The sequence below is a fragment of the Spermophilus citellus genome (assembly GCF_964194105.1).
Source record: "Spermophilus citellus genome assembly, chromosome: 2".
NCBI lineage: Eukaryota > Metazoa > Chordata > Mammalia > Rodentia > Sciuridae > Spermophilus > Spermophilus citellus.
This window is the reverse complement of record NC_138183.1, coordinates 80,901,357-80,919,376: the sequence shown is the minus strand read 5'-3', so window position 1 is coordinate 80,919,376 and position 18,020 is coordinate 80,901,357.

Below are 18,020 nucleotides of genomic sequence, written 5' to 3'. Positions count from 1 at the left end.
GTCGTTCTTCCCCTTTCCCTTCCTATCTCCCTATCTCCTTCCCCTTCCACTTTCTTTTCCTTTTCTTCTTCTTCTCCCTCTCCCTCTCCCTCTTCTCCTCCTCCTCCTCCTCCTCTTGCTTCTTCTGTCTCCTTCTTCCTCTTCTACCAGGGATTAAACCCAGGGGTGCTTAAACAGCAGCATCCTCAGCCTTTTTTATTTTGAGATGGGGTCTCACTAAGTTACTTAGGGCCTCACTAAGTTGCTGAGGCTGTCTTAGAATTTACTATCCTCCTGCATCGTCAGCCTCCTGAGACACTGGGATTACAGGTGTGTACCACCATACACAGCTGAGTCTTCTTTCTTTTCATTCCTTTCTCTGTCTTTCTAGGTTTGTTGTACTCAAAGTGCACCAGGCACAGGAATAAAAGCATTTTCTAAAAGAATTCATCTTGGGGACCCACACGTCTCCGTTATGTAGTCAAAGGCCAAACAAAAACATAAGGCTTTGAAAATGATTGGTAGTGTCATACTTTAACTTATGTGCAGATAGTCCTCAGAGAAGGCTAATGATGCTATTTCATGTATTTAAACTTGAGAGTAAGTTGATGAGAGTTGTAGAGACTTGCCTAGAATACCTGTATCTGCTTTCTTTGCTTCTGGGGATACTGGTAGGATATAAATGAAATGGGTAAGTGGAGGGATGTGGGACAATAGACATAGTGTTCTCTGTTCTACTCCAAGGGAGCAGTTGCCAAAATGTTCAAACCGATTTGAAAATGCAAGAGAAGCGCCAGCAGAGGGCGCAGTGCTGGTAGCGGGAACTGACTAGTAACCAGTTAAATCCACTGTCTTAGAAGGAGCCAGAGAAATTAATCACACAGATGTGATGGCAATAAAAGGGACCAGCTTGCACTCTCCCATACCTGGGGAGCTAATTGTAGATCCTCAAGTCAAAATTTTAACTTTAAGCTATTTAAGCTCAAAATCAGATGTAATGAACCATACTCATCTACCTTATGGGTTGTTTAATTTTGTTTTTATTGAAGTAAAGCATATATGAATAAGGAGCTATCAGGGAAATGAAGATACGCCATTGTATGAACATTTCCCTCAACCAAGAGTATCTTGCTACATTGTGTCATATATTTTTCCTATGTTATGTATCCATAGTGTCAATCCACACCTGACACCCCCCGAAATTCATGTTTCATTTAAATGTTGAAATAGCTGAGTCTTTAGGAACCTGGCTGCGTATTGGTCTTTTTATTATTATCATAATATTGGAATACTACCTCTCCTATGGAATAATAGATCCTTATACGAGCTCTTGGAATGCTCCACAATCTCCAAAAGGGAAACATTTTCCCCCTAAAGGTCTAAAAGAACTTGGCAATAGCAAAAAGACAGTGATGGAAACATTAAAATGCCTAAGGAAAAGGAAAGCAGATTTTCACCCCATGGACTGCAGTGAGTGGGCCAGTTCACTACCGGTGCAATCATCTTGAACTTAAGAGAAAAATGTGGAAGATCTAGTTACAAATGATTGAGGGGAAACTCAAGGGAGGAAAAAGGGAATTGTTTTTAAAAAGTATGGCTTAAAATATTTTATGAAGTTATCACTATATTTACAGATGGGTTTTTCATTATTTTAAAAAATTAATATATATATGTATGTGTATATATACATATATATACCTAAGTATATATATTTAGTAAGTATACTTAGATATTTTATATATATATATATATATTTGCTTTTAAGTAAAATTTACCATTTCAATGCTCAAACATTTCAACAGAGGCCAAAACTTGAGTAAATTCTGTAACAAGGGAAATTGTTAACAACCAAAAGCAACTACATATATATTTAAATATAAATCCTTCCATCTTTATGGAAATATTATAAGATACATATAAGCGGGTAAACAAAAAAACATTGCCCTATAATTTTGCTTTACAATTTGTGTAAAAAAGTTTACAAGAATTTTACAAATGAAAATAGACCACAACCAAAAATATAAGAAAACAAAATAAAATACAAAACTAGAATTCACTAATGTGATTTTATGGTTTACATTTTTTTAATTTTTAACTTTTTCTAATTTGTTCTAGTTATACATGACAGTTCTAGTATATGGAGTATAATTTCTCATTCTTCTGGACATACATGATGTAGCATTACACCTGTCATGTAACCATATGAGCACATAGGGTAATAATGTCTGATTCATTCTACTATCATTTCTAACCCCATACCCCTTTCCTCTCTTTACTTCCCTCTGTCTAATCCAAACTAACTCTGTTTCTTCCCTAGCCCTCCATTAGCATCCAAATAGGAGAAAACATTCAGCCTTTGGTTCTTTGAGATTGGCTTATTTTGTTTAGTAGAATATTCTCCAGTTCCGTCCATTTACCTGCAAATGCCATAATTTCATTCTTTTTAAAGGCTGCATAATATTCCGTTTTCTTTATCTATTCATCTGTTGAAGGGCACCTAGTTTGGTTCCATAGTTTAGCTACTGTGAATTGATCTTCTATAAACATTGGTGTGGATTTGTCACTGTAGTATGCTGATTTTAAATCCTTTGGGTATAAACTGAGGAGTGGAACTACTGGGTCAAATGGTGGTTCCAGTCAAAGTTTTCAGAGGAATCTCCATACTGCTTTCCAGTCCCACCAGCAATGTATGAGTGTACCTTTTCCCCCATATCCTTGCCAACATTTATTGTCGCTTGTATTCTTGATAATTGCCATTCTGACTGGAGTGTGATGAAATCTCAGAGTAGTTTTGATTTGCATTTCTGTAATTGCTGGAGATGTTGAACATTTTTTCATTTGCTGATTGATTTGCTGATTGATTGTTTATCTTTTTCTGTGAAGTGTCTGTTCAGTTCCTTAGCCCATTTATTGCTTAGGTTATTTGTTTTCTTTAGTATTAAGTATTTGAGTTCTTTATATATCCTAGAGATTAATGCTTTAATCTGAGTTTTTGCATGTGGTAAAGATTTTCTCCCATTCTGTAGGTTCTCTGTTCACATTTGATTGTTTCCTTTGCTGTGAAGAAGCTTTTTAGTTTGATTCCATCCCATCTATTGATACTTGATTTTACTTCTTGCGCTTTAGATGTCTTGTTAAGGAAGTCAGTTCCTAAAATGACATGATGGAGATTAGGAGCTATTTTTACTACTATAAGGCACAGGGTCTCTGTTCTAGTGCTTAAGTCCTTGATCAAATTTGAGTTGATGTTTTTTGTGGGGTGAGAGGGTTTTAATTTCATTTTGCTACATGTTGGATTTCCAGGTTTCCCAGCAACATTTGTTGAAAAGGCTATCTTTTCTCCAAAATGTTTTTATTTTGCACCTTTGTCTAGTTTGAGGTAACCATATTTATGTGGGTTTAGTCTCTATGTCCTCTATTCTGTACCATTGGTCTTCATGTCTGCTGTGGTGCCAATACCATGCCATTTTTGTTACTATGGTTCTGTAGTATAGTTTAAGGTCTGGTATTGTGCTTCCTGCTTCACTTTTATTGCTAAGGATACTTTGGCTATTCTGGGCCTCTTATTTTTCCAAATGAATTTCATGATTGCTTTTCCTATTTCTATGAACAATGTCATTGGGATTTTAGTAGGAATTACATTAAATATGTAAAGTTCTTTTGGTAGTATGGCCATTTTGACAATGTTAATTTTGCCTATCCAAGACCATGGGAGATCTTTCCACTTTCTAAGGTCTTCTTTCATTTCTTTCTTTAGTTTTCTTTTTAGAGGGCTTTCTCCTCTTTTGTTAGATTGATTCCCAAGGGTTTTGTGTGTGTGTGTGTGTGTGTGTGTGTGTGTGTGTGTGAATGGAGTGGTTTTTCTAATTTCAGCTTCATCACTGATGTATAGGAACACATTTGATTTATGGGTGTTAATTTTATATCATGCTACTTTGATGAGTTCAGTTATTAGTTCCATAAAGTTTCTGTGGAATTTTTTGGATCTTCTAAATATAGAATCATGTCTTCGGCAAATAATGATTATTTGAGTTATTCTTTTCCTATTTGTATCCCTTTATTTTTTTTTCTCCTGTCTAATTGCTCTGCCTAGAGTTTCAAGGGCAATGTTGAGTAGACATGGTGAAAGAGGGCATCCTTGTCTTGTTCATATTTTTAGAGGGAATGCTTTTAATTTTTTTCCACTTAGAATGATGTTGGTTTTGGGTTTAGCAAACATAGTTTTTACAATGTTGAGATATGTTTCTATTATCACTAGTTTTTCTAGTGTTTTGAACATGAAAGGGCACTTTATTTTGTCAAATTCTTTTTCTGCATCTATTGAGATGTTCCTATGATCCTTGTCTTTAAATCTATTTATGTGATTATTTACATTTATTGATTTCTACATGTTGAACCCACCTTGCATCACTGAGATGAACCCCACTTGATCATGGTGCAGTAATTTTAAATATGTTTTTGTTTGTATGTTATTTCCTAGAATTGCTTGGGAATTTTTTTTAATCTATGTTCATCAGAAACATTGGTCTAAAGTTTTCTTTCCTTGATGTGTCTTTGTTTCATTTTGATATTAGAATGATACTAGTTTCATAGAATGAGTTTGTAAGGATTCCTTCTTTTTCTATTTTATGATATAATTTGAGAAGACTTAGTTTTACTTCTTCTTTAAAGGTCTTGTAGAGCTTGGCTGAGAATCTATCTCATCCTGAGCTTTTCTTAGTTGGTAGGCTTTTGATAGTGTCTTGAATTTTCATTGCTTGAGATTGGTCTGTTCAAATTGTGTATGTCTTCCTAGTTCAATTTGGGTTGGTCATATGTCTCTAGAAATTTGTTGATGTCTTCAAGATTTTCTATTTTATTGGAGTATAAATTTTTAAAATAGTTTCTGATTATCTTCTGTATTTCAGTAGTGTCCAATATATTTCCTCTCTCATCACAAATTTTAATAATTTGAATGTTTTTTGCTTTTTCTTTGTTAGCATGGCTAAGGGCTTATTAATTTTATTTATTTTCTCAAAGAACCAACTTTTCATTTTTGTCAATTTTTGGTTTCTTTATTTTGTTTCAATTTTGTTGATTTCAGCTAGGGTTTTAATTATTTACTGTTTTCTACTACTTTTGGTGTTGTTTTGTTCTTCTTTTTCTAGGGCTTTGAGATATATTGTTAGGTCATTTATTTATTGACTTTCTATTCTTTTAAGGAATGAGCTCAATGCAATGAACTTTTCTCTTAGCACTGCTTTCATGGTGTTCCAGAGATTTTGATATGTTGTATCAGTGTTTTCATTTACCTCTAAGTATTTTTTATTTCATCTTTTATTTCTTCTGCTCTACATTTGTCATTCAGTAGCATATTATTTAGTTTCCTGGTGTTGGAGTAGTTTGCCATTTTTATTTCATTATTGATTTCTAATTTCATTCCATTATGGTCTGATGGAATGCAAGGTAGTATATCTCTACTTTTTGTATGTATTTGCTAAGAGTTGCTTTGTTGTATAAGATATGGTCTATTTTAAAGAAGGATCTATTTGATGCTACAAGAAAGTGTTTTCAATTGTTAATGGAGGAAATATCCTATATATGTCCATTAAGTCTAAATTATTGATTGTATTATTCAGTTCTGTTATTTCTTTGTTTAGCTTTTGTTTGAAAAATCCAGTAGTGAGAAATGTGTGTTAAAATCACTAAATATTATGGTGTTGGGGTCCATTTGATTCCTTAAGTTTAGAAAGTTTTGATGTACTTAGATGCTCAATGTTTGGTGCATAAGTATTTACCATTGTTATGTCTTGTTAATGTGTAATTCCTTTAAGCTATTTAAAATGTTCTTCTTTGTCCCTTATGACTAACTTTGGTTTTAAGTCCCCTTTATCTGATATTAGGATATAAACCCTTGCTTGTTTATGTGATCCAGGTGAGTGATATGTGTTTTCCCATTCTTTTACCTTCAGTCTGTGGATATCTTTGCTTATGAGGTGAGTCTATTGGAGACAGTATATTGTTGGGTCTTGTTTTTTAATCGAATTTGCTAGTTTATATCTTTTGATTGACAAGTTTAGGTCATTAATGTTCAAGGTTATATTGAAATATGATCTGTATTCCTGGTCATTTGGTTTATTTCTAGTTTTTAATTTAAATTAGTTTCCCCTTTGATTAACCATTCCTTTAGTATAGTTTCTTTGCTGTTTTTCACTTTTTCTTTCTTCTTCATGGAACATTTTGTTTAGAATGTTCTATAATGCAGCCTTTCTAGTTACAAATTCTTTTAACTTCTGTTTATCATGGAAGGTTTTTTTTTTCCTTCTTCAAATCTGAAGCTTAATTTTATTGGATATGAAATTCTTGACTGACTTTCATTTTCTTTCAAAGTTTGATATATATTGTTCCAGGACCTCCTAGCTTTGAAAGTTGATTTCCCTCTATTTGTAATCTTTTACTTTTCTTTTGCGGCCTTTAAAATTCCATCCTTTTTCTATTTGCTAGGCATTTTCATTATAACGTGACTTGGTGTGGGTCTTTTGTAATTTTGTATATTTGGGGTTCTGTAAGCCTCTTGTATTTGATTTTCCATTTCATTCCTTACGTTTGGGAAATTTTGTGGTATTATTTGACTAAAAAGATTGTGCATTTCTTTGATTTATGTCTCCGTGACTTCATCCATCCATTAAATCTTAAATTTAGTCTTTTCATGTTATCCCATAGTTCTTGGCAGTTCTGTTGATGGTTTCTTAACATCTTCTGTCTGTGGCCAATTCTATTTCCAAGATTATATATTTTATCTTCATAGCCTGAGCTTTTGTCTTCCAAGTGGTCTAGTTTGTTGGGGATACTTTCTAATGAATTTTTAATTTGGTTTATTGTTTTCTTCATTTCAAGGATTTCTGCTTGCTTTTATTTTTCAGAATATCTGCCTCTTTACTGAAGTGATCTTTTACTCTTGTATTTTCTCTCTGATTTTATTCCTTATACTGTCCTCTACTTCACAGATCAGTTTAACTATGTATATTCTCAACTCCTTCTCTGACATTTCTTCCACTGTGATGTTGAGGGGTTCTATTATTGGAGTATCATGGTTCATTTGGGGTGATTTTTTCCCTTTCTTTTTCATGTTGTTTGTGTGTCTCCCCATCTAACACTATGGATCTGAGGCAGTAGAATTTCTACCCTTTGGACTTATAGTGTCTTTGAAGGTTTCCAGTACTTCACTGTTTAGAGGAAGACAAATAATAAGAACAACCAATGCAAACAATATACAGCATTAAACCCAATAGTTCCTACTGTGATGCCTGCAATGTTAGTTATCATGATAACAGAAATTATATGAACAGTTATAGCTTTCAATAAAACAACAAGCTTGCAAATGGGTTTACAATTTCAAATGGTGGACAGGGAGAGAAAAGAAATGATACAGGATATGATGATTATGAGGTAGGAGGAGAGAGAAGTAAAAACTAAAGGCAGTATGAAGAGAAAACAATAGAGATTAGCTGTTACTGGAAGAAAAGAGGGAATTAAGGAAAACAGAAAAAATACATCTAAAGTAAAAAATTAAAAAGAATGCCGATACTAATTCACAGTGGGTGAACTAGGGAAGAATATAGTTACTTTAGATTAGGTAGAGGGGAATGAGGGAAAGGGAGGGGATATAAGGGTAGGAAGGATAGTAGAATGAATTAGATATTTTTGCCCTATGTACATATATAATTATATGACTTGTGTAATTGTCCCTCATGTACAACCAGAAGAATGAGAGATTATACTTCATTATATATGATGTACCAAAGCGCAGTCTACTGCCACATATAACTAATTGAAACAAAAAAATTTTTAGAAAATTAAAAATATAAAAATTAAAGAATACAAAACAAAACTAAAATATACTAATCAAATATCCTAGTTCATAAAATACTAATCCATGAAAAATAACTGGTGTCAAAAGTGCTAGAAATGAGAAAAAAATATGAAAATGTATAAATGGCCATGTACCATTAAGGTCACAATTAAACAGAGAAAATTAAAAAAAAAAAAGGAAAAGAAAAAAAATTGATGAAAATTTAAAGAATTCTTTCTTTTGTAATTTAATTTATTTTCAGCTTCTTTTCTCAGCTGTTTTAGGTGAGGTCATCTGGATTGTGATGCTCCACCCTCTGGATTGCTGGATTGAGCGAGGTAATCGTAAATAGGTGGAGTTCCTGGAGGCATGTTTTAGTTAGGTGGGCTCCAGGCCCTTTGTCGAAAGCTAATTGGTCTACAGATTTTAAATCTGCGCACCCCTACCACCCAGGACTTGCTGTTCCACACAGGAAGACTGTAGCCCAAGGATCTCCGCTAGGTTCCACTTGTATGGTAGGTGAACCAATTCTAAGTCTCCTATGTCATCTGCAGACCCCATGTTGCCTGGTCTTGGGTTCAGTTTCCAAACCATCTCTTCCACTCCTGCCCTTCTGAGTTCCTAGCCACATTCATCTTTCCCAGCCAGTCCTGCAAACAGTTGGAATGGAGGGAGAGGGGTAGTGCTGGGTGGGTTACTATGACCAGTTGTCCCCTGTGTAAACCTCTCTCCACGTTTGATTTCATCCTGGTCACTTAAGCACACTCTATATTGTTCAGTGTGTGTTTACTGGGCCTGTATTTTGGGCCAAACTCAGGTTTGCAAAGGAATTGGCTTCTTCAGCTGCTGGTCCCTGTGCCACAGAAGGGAAATGTTTCCTTCTTTTGTCCTCTGCATGCAGCCTGGAGAGATGGCAGCTTCTTTCCCTGAACATGGATATTATGCATTGCATTTTTCAGGTTTGTTGGGCAATGTCCTTAGTCTCTAAACGCTTGGTACCCAGACACACCTTGGGCCTCTAAAAAATGAGGGTTCCTTTAATTCCCTTATCCCTCCACTTTGCTCACAGAGAAACTGCTGTGGCTGGCGCTTCCAACCTGGCCACGGCAACAGGCTTTGCTGCTGGGGATTTTCCCCTTATATCCAACCCCCTGTGTCCCCAGTCTGGTTTGAATGTCCAGCTTCAAATCCTAGTAAATCCCTCTCCTTTTTTTTTTTTTTTTGTTCACCTACCTTGCAGAGAAGCTGCCTGTTTCTTGGTTTCACTTTACAGAGCAACCAAGAAAGCGACCTCCTCTATACCACCCTCTTGAAAAACTGACCATGAATTACATTTAAATGAGAATTTTTAATACACTTGTTTTTTAGAGCAGTTTTAAGTTTATAGAAAAATTAGGCAGGAAGTGTAGGGTTGACATCTACCCTATACCACCTTCACTTTCATAACAGTTTCCTCTATTAATAACAACTTGCAGGACCTGGGGTTGTGGCTCAGTGGTAGAGTGCTCACCTGGCATGCACAAGGCACTGGGTTCGATCCTCAGCACCACAGAGATGTAAAATAAAGATGTTGTATCCACCTAAAACTTAAGAATAAATATTTAAAAAAAAATAACAACTTGCTCTAGTGTGATGAATTTTTAAAATTAAAGAACTAATATTAAGATACCATGATTAACTAATATTTATAATTTACATTAGGGTTCACTCTGTGTTGGAAATTTTGTGGGTTTTGGCAAATGTATAATGACATGTAGCTACCAATGTGGTATCACACAGATACAGAGTAGTTTCAGTGCCCTAAAAATCCTCTTTGCTTATCCTGTTCATTCTTTCTATGCCCTAACCCCTGTCAACCACTGATCATTTTACTGTCTTCATCATTCTTTCTTTTCCTGAACATCTTTTTGTTCTAATCGTATGGTATTAGCCTTTTCAGATAGACTGCTTCCACTTAGTAATATGCATCTAAGTTTCCTCCATATTTTCACATGGCTTGATAACTCATGTCTTTTTACTGCTGAATAATATTTCATTGCCTGGATATGACATAGTTAATTTCTCCATTAAGGACATGTTGGTTACTTCCAAGTTTGGGTGGTTATGAATAATGCTACTGTAAACATCCATGTGCAGATTTTTGTGTGTATGTAATTTTCATTTTGTTGAGTAAATACTGTAAAATCTGTGATGGCTGGATTTTATGGTACAAGTATGTTTACTCTGTATGATATCACCAAATTGTCTTCCAAAGTAGCTGTGCCATTTGCATACCACCAGCAAGGACTGAGAGTTCTCGTTGCTTCACATTCTTACCAGTTGTCACCATTCTGGATTTGGTCATTTAATAGGTGTGTAGTGATATCTTATTTCTATTTTACTTTGTAATTTTCTAATAACTTTTTGAGTATCTTTTCATATGCTTATTTGCTATTAATATGAATTTTTACTGGTGTGATTTCTGTTTCAGTTCTTTTGCCCCAGTGTGATCATTTTAAATCTATAAAACACATATAACGGTCAACAGATAAAGCTTAGAAAAAATAAAAATATTTTTCATGACACACTTAACTTAATGTTATTTTTGTTTTTTCTTTAAATATTTTTTCTTTTTGTTCAAGTGCATATGGATTTTACATAATTGTCATTGCTCAGATACCATTTTATATGTTCCTTTTTAAAAATAATATAATTTCTTATCTAATTATTAATATAATTTACTGTAAATAAGTAGATGAATTACAGTTTGTGTACTTATTTCTCTCTATTGGAAATTTAGGTTAATTACATTTGTCATGCAATGTTTTAAGAAAATAAACTTATAGGTTTATTTGTAGTTGAAAGAGGCAAATGCTGCTAAACACTTCAGATTAAAATGATCTATGTCTAAAATTCATAATTATTTGTAGAGATTACTATATAGAAGACATTTTGGAATGGAACTTATTTCTTATAAAACCAGGGACACAAGATCTCTTGATAACAATAAGAGATCATAGCTCAATAGACAGAGATGATTTTAACATGTAATAAAATGTTGAGAAGGTTTTGCCCTGGTGGAGTCTCCGACATATGATATTTCAACTGATGGTTGTACAAAAATGAAAGGATAGGGAAGGGTATGACCTAGTCTTATGATTGTGCCTATCCAGGGGTTCCACCACCAGCCATTCTTTTGAGAAGCTTCCCAGTAGTGGCCCAGTTTTGAGCACTGGAAGTTTTAATATGTTTTCTGTGATCTTGACATTTTTTTTTTAAAGAGAGAGTGAGAGAGGAGAGAGAGAGAGAGAGAATTTTTAATATTTATTTTTTTAGTTCTCGGCAGACACAACATCTTAGTTTGTATGTGGTGCTGAGGATCGAACCCGGGCCGCACGCATGCCAGGCGAGCGCACTACCGCTTGAGCCACATCCCCAGCTTGATCTTGACATTTTTAATTAGAACCTAACATTTCTCACAATTTATTTCAATCTGCACTGGTGGGGAGCTCTGCAACCACTTTAATATGGTAGCAGGATGCAGGTCTCTGAGCCAGAGGAAGAATTCGACAAGGAAAGCGTGAAGATTTAAAGTCAGAAGTAAGTCATTGACTTCTTCCTGTTCCTCATCTGGAGCATCAATACAAAAGAACACTTAAAATTCACTTTTTAAACAGAATAATAGTAATAATAGTTCGTATTTATGGGAAGCAGTGTCACAAATTGATACATGTGGATGATTATAATGATTACCTCAGGGTAATTCACTTTCCCACTTCCTTAAACATTTATCATTTCTTTGTGTTGGCAACCTTCAAACTCCTGACTTCTAATTCTTAACTGTTTAAGAGGTTGTTGTAAACTAGTCACTCCACTGGACTATATTACATGAGAACTTGTTCCTCTGATGTACCTGTATTTTGAAAACCATTATCCAAACTCCCTCTGTCTCTTAACCTCCAGTGATCACTCTTCAAATATCCACATCTATGAAATCAATTGTTTTAGCCTCCACATACAAATGAGAACATGTGGTATTTGTCTTTATCTGGCTTATTTTACTTACCATATGTATTCATTTCTATTCATGTTGCAGCAAACCACAGGATTCTGTTTATCTTTTATGGTTAAATAATATTCTGTGGTATACATATATCACATCTTCTTTATGCATTCACCCTTTGATAGGTTCATTGGTTGATTCTTTATCTTGGCTGTGGCAAACAGTGATTCAATAACCATAAGAGTTCATATAGCTACTTCTTTATACACTTACTCATTTCCTCTGGATACAAACCCATTATTGTGATTGATTGTTGTATCATATGGTAGCTGTATTGTTAATTTTTAAAGGACCTTCCATACTGTTTACCATAATGATAATGACAGTACTAACTTAAATTCCTGCCAACAGGTGTTCTACTTTCTTCTTATCATCCCCAGCTCCTATTATTTACTTTTTGCTTAGAATCATTTTAAAAATGGGGTGAGATAACATTGTGGTTTTGATTTGCATTTCTTTAATGATTAATTATGTTGAGCAATTTTATGTATTCTTATTAGCCATTTTTGTATCTTTTTAAAAATGTGTATTCAGCTAATTTGCCCATTTTAAAATCAGATTATTCATTGTTTTGCCCAACAGGACACAAGTTATCTATCATATGTGAAAGCCTCTGGCATTTAATTATTATTATTGAACCTTAATTTTTTTGTGTGCAACTGCCCTCATCTATTCTTCCTCTTCATAGTTTACTGATATTCTAATTGTCAAAAATGGGTCCTCACTGAAATATCTGCATGGTCAGAATCCTATGGGTTATAGTAGTTTAAATACTACTCATATAATAAAAGATTATCACCAGCTCAAAACCAAACCAAAACAAACAAAAAACAGGGAATTTATTGATTTATGGCCAGAATTATCACCCTCAGATGGTGATCTCATACAATATCATCAGGTTTGTCACTTCCCTTCTTCCAACTCTGCCTTTCTCTGGATTGACTTCCTTCTCAGGGGCCCAGATGTTGAAGGTTACATTCTTCCACCTGAATGAACTTCATGCAAATAAAATATTTCTAATGCTAGTATAGCAAAAGTCTCATATCTGATGTCATGTAGCTTGCCTTATATCACATTCTTACCTTGAATCAGTTATTATAGGTTCAATCAGTAGGTCTGGAGGAGGTTCTTGGAGATCTTTGAGGAGGTCATCCCTGTTGGAATTATGTGGCCAGAGAATGTTCCCCAAACAAATTGAGCTTGGCAGACAAAATAGCATATGCATATTACTGCATATTCCTGTTGGGATTTCTTTCATGGCTCTTTTTAAGGAATATTGCAGGAAGGAGGGAAAGGAAAAAGAAATCTATTCCCACTTATTTTCCCCTGATGGGAGAAAGAGCTCCTGAACTAACTGCTTCTGCCACATGAGTTACAAGAGATCCACACAGCCTTCCCTTCCCACCTTGCTATCTGGCCCAGTTCTACCCCATCTCCATGAATTTCCACTAAATAAGTGAGGAGGGTGTTCATGAATCACAGGAAGACCAGTTAACCTGTGGAGGAACCAAATATGGAGCTCATCTTTTACAGTAAAAGAAGGCCAGAGGTACTTAGGCCAGCAGAGTATTTTCATGATTCCATAAGGGACACAGGGGCCTTCTATTCCTTCCTCAGGCATCTATAGAATATGGTTTTGGTCCTCAGGCTTTTTCCCTGGATACCCCAAGATATTTTCTCCACTGCTTAAAACACATCATGAAGAAGTGGAAGGAAGGGACCCAGGAGCCAATGGTGAATGCCAGTTAGCTGTCTCCTTTAGGGAAAAGGGGCCCTGGCAGCCAGGAACTGGCTTAGTGTTGTCAATGGGCCTTGTTGCTAAGAGTTGGTCTGGCATCCACAGCTATGCCTTGGCAAGTGAAGGGACAACACTAGAGATACCAGAATGTACAGAGTTGCATGGCAAAGAGGTGGAAAAAAAATTTTTGACTATGCACAATTTGGACTAGATTTGACCTTACTCTACAGTACTATCCAAGTGGACCACTGTAAATACGGTCAACAAAGTTAAATCAGCTCTTAATCTGGATTATGTAAATAGTCTCAGAGAAAGCAAACTGAAAGAGCAAATGGTAAAACTGTGAAATGAATTTATATTTGCAAACAGGAGAACTTAGTTTTGACATTTTATCAAATAACCAAAATTTACTCTTTAAAAAATTAAATAACACAACTTCCTTACATAATTTATTTTTCTTCACCAATCTATGTAATTTAGAGTGATTATACTCAGCATCTTGAATCATGCTATGCTAGTAGGCAGTGGAGCAAAAAGGAAACAGTTTATTTTCCAATTAGCTGGTGGGTATTTTTTTAGTAGTCTCTTTCTAGGATTAATAAATAAGATGGCTGGGATACTTTTCCTATGAAAGGATGGATCCTCATATCAATCTGTTGGAACCCACAGAAAACCTCAGGACTGAAGTTCTTTGCCCTATGCTTTGCTAAAACCAGATTTCTTCTCCGTTGGTTTCTCATTGTGTCTTGGAACATAGGATACCCTACAAATTTTACATGGTTGCTGTTAAAACCAGGGAATCAGATGTTTGCAGATCTTTCAGGTATTAGACGTAACCCACATGCTCATACACCTCTTCTCCAAATGCCCTACATGCTTATTACTGCTTGAGTCCCCTCAGCTGTAAGTTGGCTGAAAAAGGAAGCAAGTGATTACATCTAGACACCATCTTCTCAGAGTTACCTCTGATTTTGATGGGATTATAGTCAAGAGGATATAAGGCTTCTGTATTAGCTTTCTGCTGCTATAATACCTGCAATAATTAACTTATAAAGACAAAAAGGTTTTTTAACTCACAATTTCTAGAGATTTTAGACCTTGGTTGGTTGGCCCCTTGCTTTGGGGCCTGTGGTGAGGCAGTATAGTGTGGCAGGAGCACATAGTAGAGGACATAGCTCATCTTTGGTGGTTGGGAGACAAAGGGGCCGGGGTTCACCCCTTCAGGGTATGTGCAGTGATCTAACTTTCTTCCACTGGGACCCACCTACTAAATATTCCACCACCTCTCATTAGTGCAGAGTCAATGTCCACCCCTTGAGCACATGGGCCTTTAGGGACATTACAGACTCATACTGTAGCATTCTGTCCCTGGCTCCCATCTCACAGTGCAAGTACTTTGCACTGGACAACAGGAAGGACCACTTGAGGGCATCGCAGGAGTTAGCAAGCCCATCTCAGACTCAGAGTTGTAGAATTATAAACTCCTTTGAACTTCACTTTGAGAATCCTAGAGCACAAGGCCACCTAAGGAATGTTTTTTCTGTAATTATCCTTCAAGATACACAGAGTCTTAGTGCTTTTATGCCCTTCAGCCCTAAATATATTGCTCTTCAAAGACATATCCTTATCTCTTTTATCTTCTCTTTTTTTCCTCTTTGATGAATCTTGTCTAGTTCAATAGCTTAACAATGAAGATGACTCTCTTTACTTCTATGCCTCTTCCAAGTGCTTCCATTTCCAATTTTATTGATACCTCAGCTGTCTTATCCCATAGCATCCCAAACACCAACCATTCAAATCTGTCAATCAGTTCACTCTCCTCTTTTCTTTTTTTCCTTAACTTTCTATTTTTTTTTTTGAAGGCATTGATTACCAACTACACTTAAAGTCACAGTTTGACTTCCATTTTTTGGGGGTGGGAGGCATCCAACCAAAAGGTTGCCAAGTTCAGAGGCATTTGTAGTTTATGAAAATTTTGCAAATATTCTGTCCTTTCTCATCTTTCTGCAAATACCTTAATTCAGATGTTACCAGTCATCTCACTGGTCAGCATTTTTATTCAAATTTATTTCTTAAAAGAACTCATTTGGTGTCCTAGAATTAATTTGATCATAATACACCATTGTTTAAAACCTCAAAATTTTCCCAATTTCTCCCTAATAAAGCCCAAACACATTATCTGCCATTCAAAACTTTTCATCAAGACCTACAATGCCAAACCTATTTCTAACTGACTTTCTTTTTCTACTAGTGCTTATTAATTATATAGAATAATGGGTTTCATTATGGCAAAGTCACACAGGCGTAACACTTACTTTGATCATAGCCAACCACCCATTTTCCTCTTTCTCTCTCTTTCCCCCTTATTCCTAATAGTCTCCAAACAACTTTCATGTTGTCTAATTTTTTAGAATCCACATGAGAGAAAATATATAATACTTCTCTTTTGGGGTCTGACTTATTTTGCTTAACATAATGATCTCCAGTTTCATAAATTTTCCTGAAAATGACATGAGATTTTGTTCCTTTTAATGACTTAATAAAACTCCTTTGTGTGTATACGCAATTTTTATCTGTTCATCTATTGACAGGCACCTAGGCTGATTCCAAAACTTAGCTATTTGTGAACTGTGAGGCCATAAATGTAAGCACACAAATATCTCTGTGGTATGCTGACGTTAATTTGTTCAGATATATACCAAGGAGTGACAAAGCTGGATCATATGATTGTTCTATTTATAGGTTTTTGAGAAAACTCCATAATGATTTCCACAGTGGCTGTACTAAAACAGCAAAGCTGAAGGTAACACAATACCTGATTTCAAAATATCCTGCGGAGCACCACGCTCAGCACTTCAGCGACCCCCGTACGCAGCGGCCATCTTCGACATAATTCAGCCCTAAAATCTGGAACAAGACAGGGATGCCCTCTATCACCACTTCTATTCAATATAGTTCTCGAAACACTGGCCAGAGCAATTAGACAGACGAAAGAAATTAAAGGCATAAAAATAGGAAAAGAAGAACTTAAATTATCACTATTTGTGGATGACATGATTCTATACCTAGAAGACCCAAAAGGGTCTACAAAAAAACTACTAGAACTAATAAATGAATTCAGCAAAGTGGCAGGATATAAAATCAACACGCATAAATCAAAGGCATTTCTGTATATCAGCGACAAAACTTCTGAAATGGAAATGAGGAAAAACACTCCATTCACAATATCCTTAAAAAAAAATACTTGGGAATCAACCTAACAAAAGAGGTGAAAGATTTATACAACAAAAACTACAAAACCCTAAAAAGAGAAGTAAAAGAAGATCTTAGAAGATGGAAAAATATAAACTGTTCATGGATAGGCAGAACTAACATCATCAAAATGGTGATATTATCAAAAGTTCTCTATAGGTTTAATGCAATCCCAATCAAAATCCCAACAGCATTTCTTGTAGAAATAGATAAAGCAATCACGAAATTCATATGGAAAAATAAAAGACCCAGAATAGCAAAAGCAATTCTAAGCAGGAAGCATGAATCAGGTGGTATAGCGATACCAGATTTCAAACTATATTACAGAGCAATAGTAACAAAGACAGCATGGTACTGGTACCAAAACAGGCGGGTGGACCAATGGTACAGAATAGAGGACACAGAGACTAATCCACAAAGCTACAACTATCTTATATTTGATAAAGGAGCTAAAAGCATGCAATGGAGGAAGGATAGCAAATGGTGCTGGGAAAACTGGAAATCCATATGCAACAAAATGAAACTGAATCCCCTCCTCTCGCCATGCACAAAAGTTAACTCAAAGTGGATCAAGGAGCTAGATATCAAATCAGAGACTCTGTGTCTGATAGAAGAAAAAGTTGGCTCCGATCTACATATTGTGGGGTCGGGCTCCAAATTCCTTAATAGGACACCCATAGCACAAGAGTTAATAACATGAATCAACAAATGGGACTTACTTAAACTGAAAAGTTTTTTCTCAGCAAGAGAAACAATAAGAGAGGTAAATAGGGAGCCTACAGTATCATGGGAACAAATCTTTACTCCTCACACTTCAGATAGAGCCCTAATATCCAGAGTATACAAAGAACTTAAAAAATTAAACAATAAGAAGAAAACAAATAACCCAATCAACAAATGGGCCAAAGACCTGAACAGACACTTCTCAGAGGAGGACATACAATCAATCAACAAGTACATGAAAAAATGCTCACCATCTCTAGCAGTCAGAGAAATGCAAATCAAAACCACCCTAAGATACCATCTCACTCCAGTAAGATTGGCAGCCATTATGAAGTCAAACAACAACAAGTGCTGGCGAGGATGTGGGGAAAAGGGTACTCTTGCACATTGCTGGTGGGGCTGCAAACTGGTGCGGCTAATTTGGAAAGCAGTATGGAGATTCCTGGGAAAGCTGG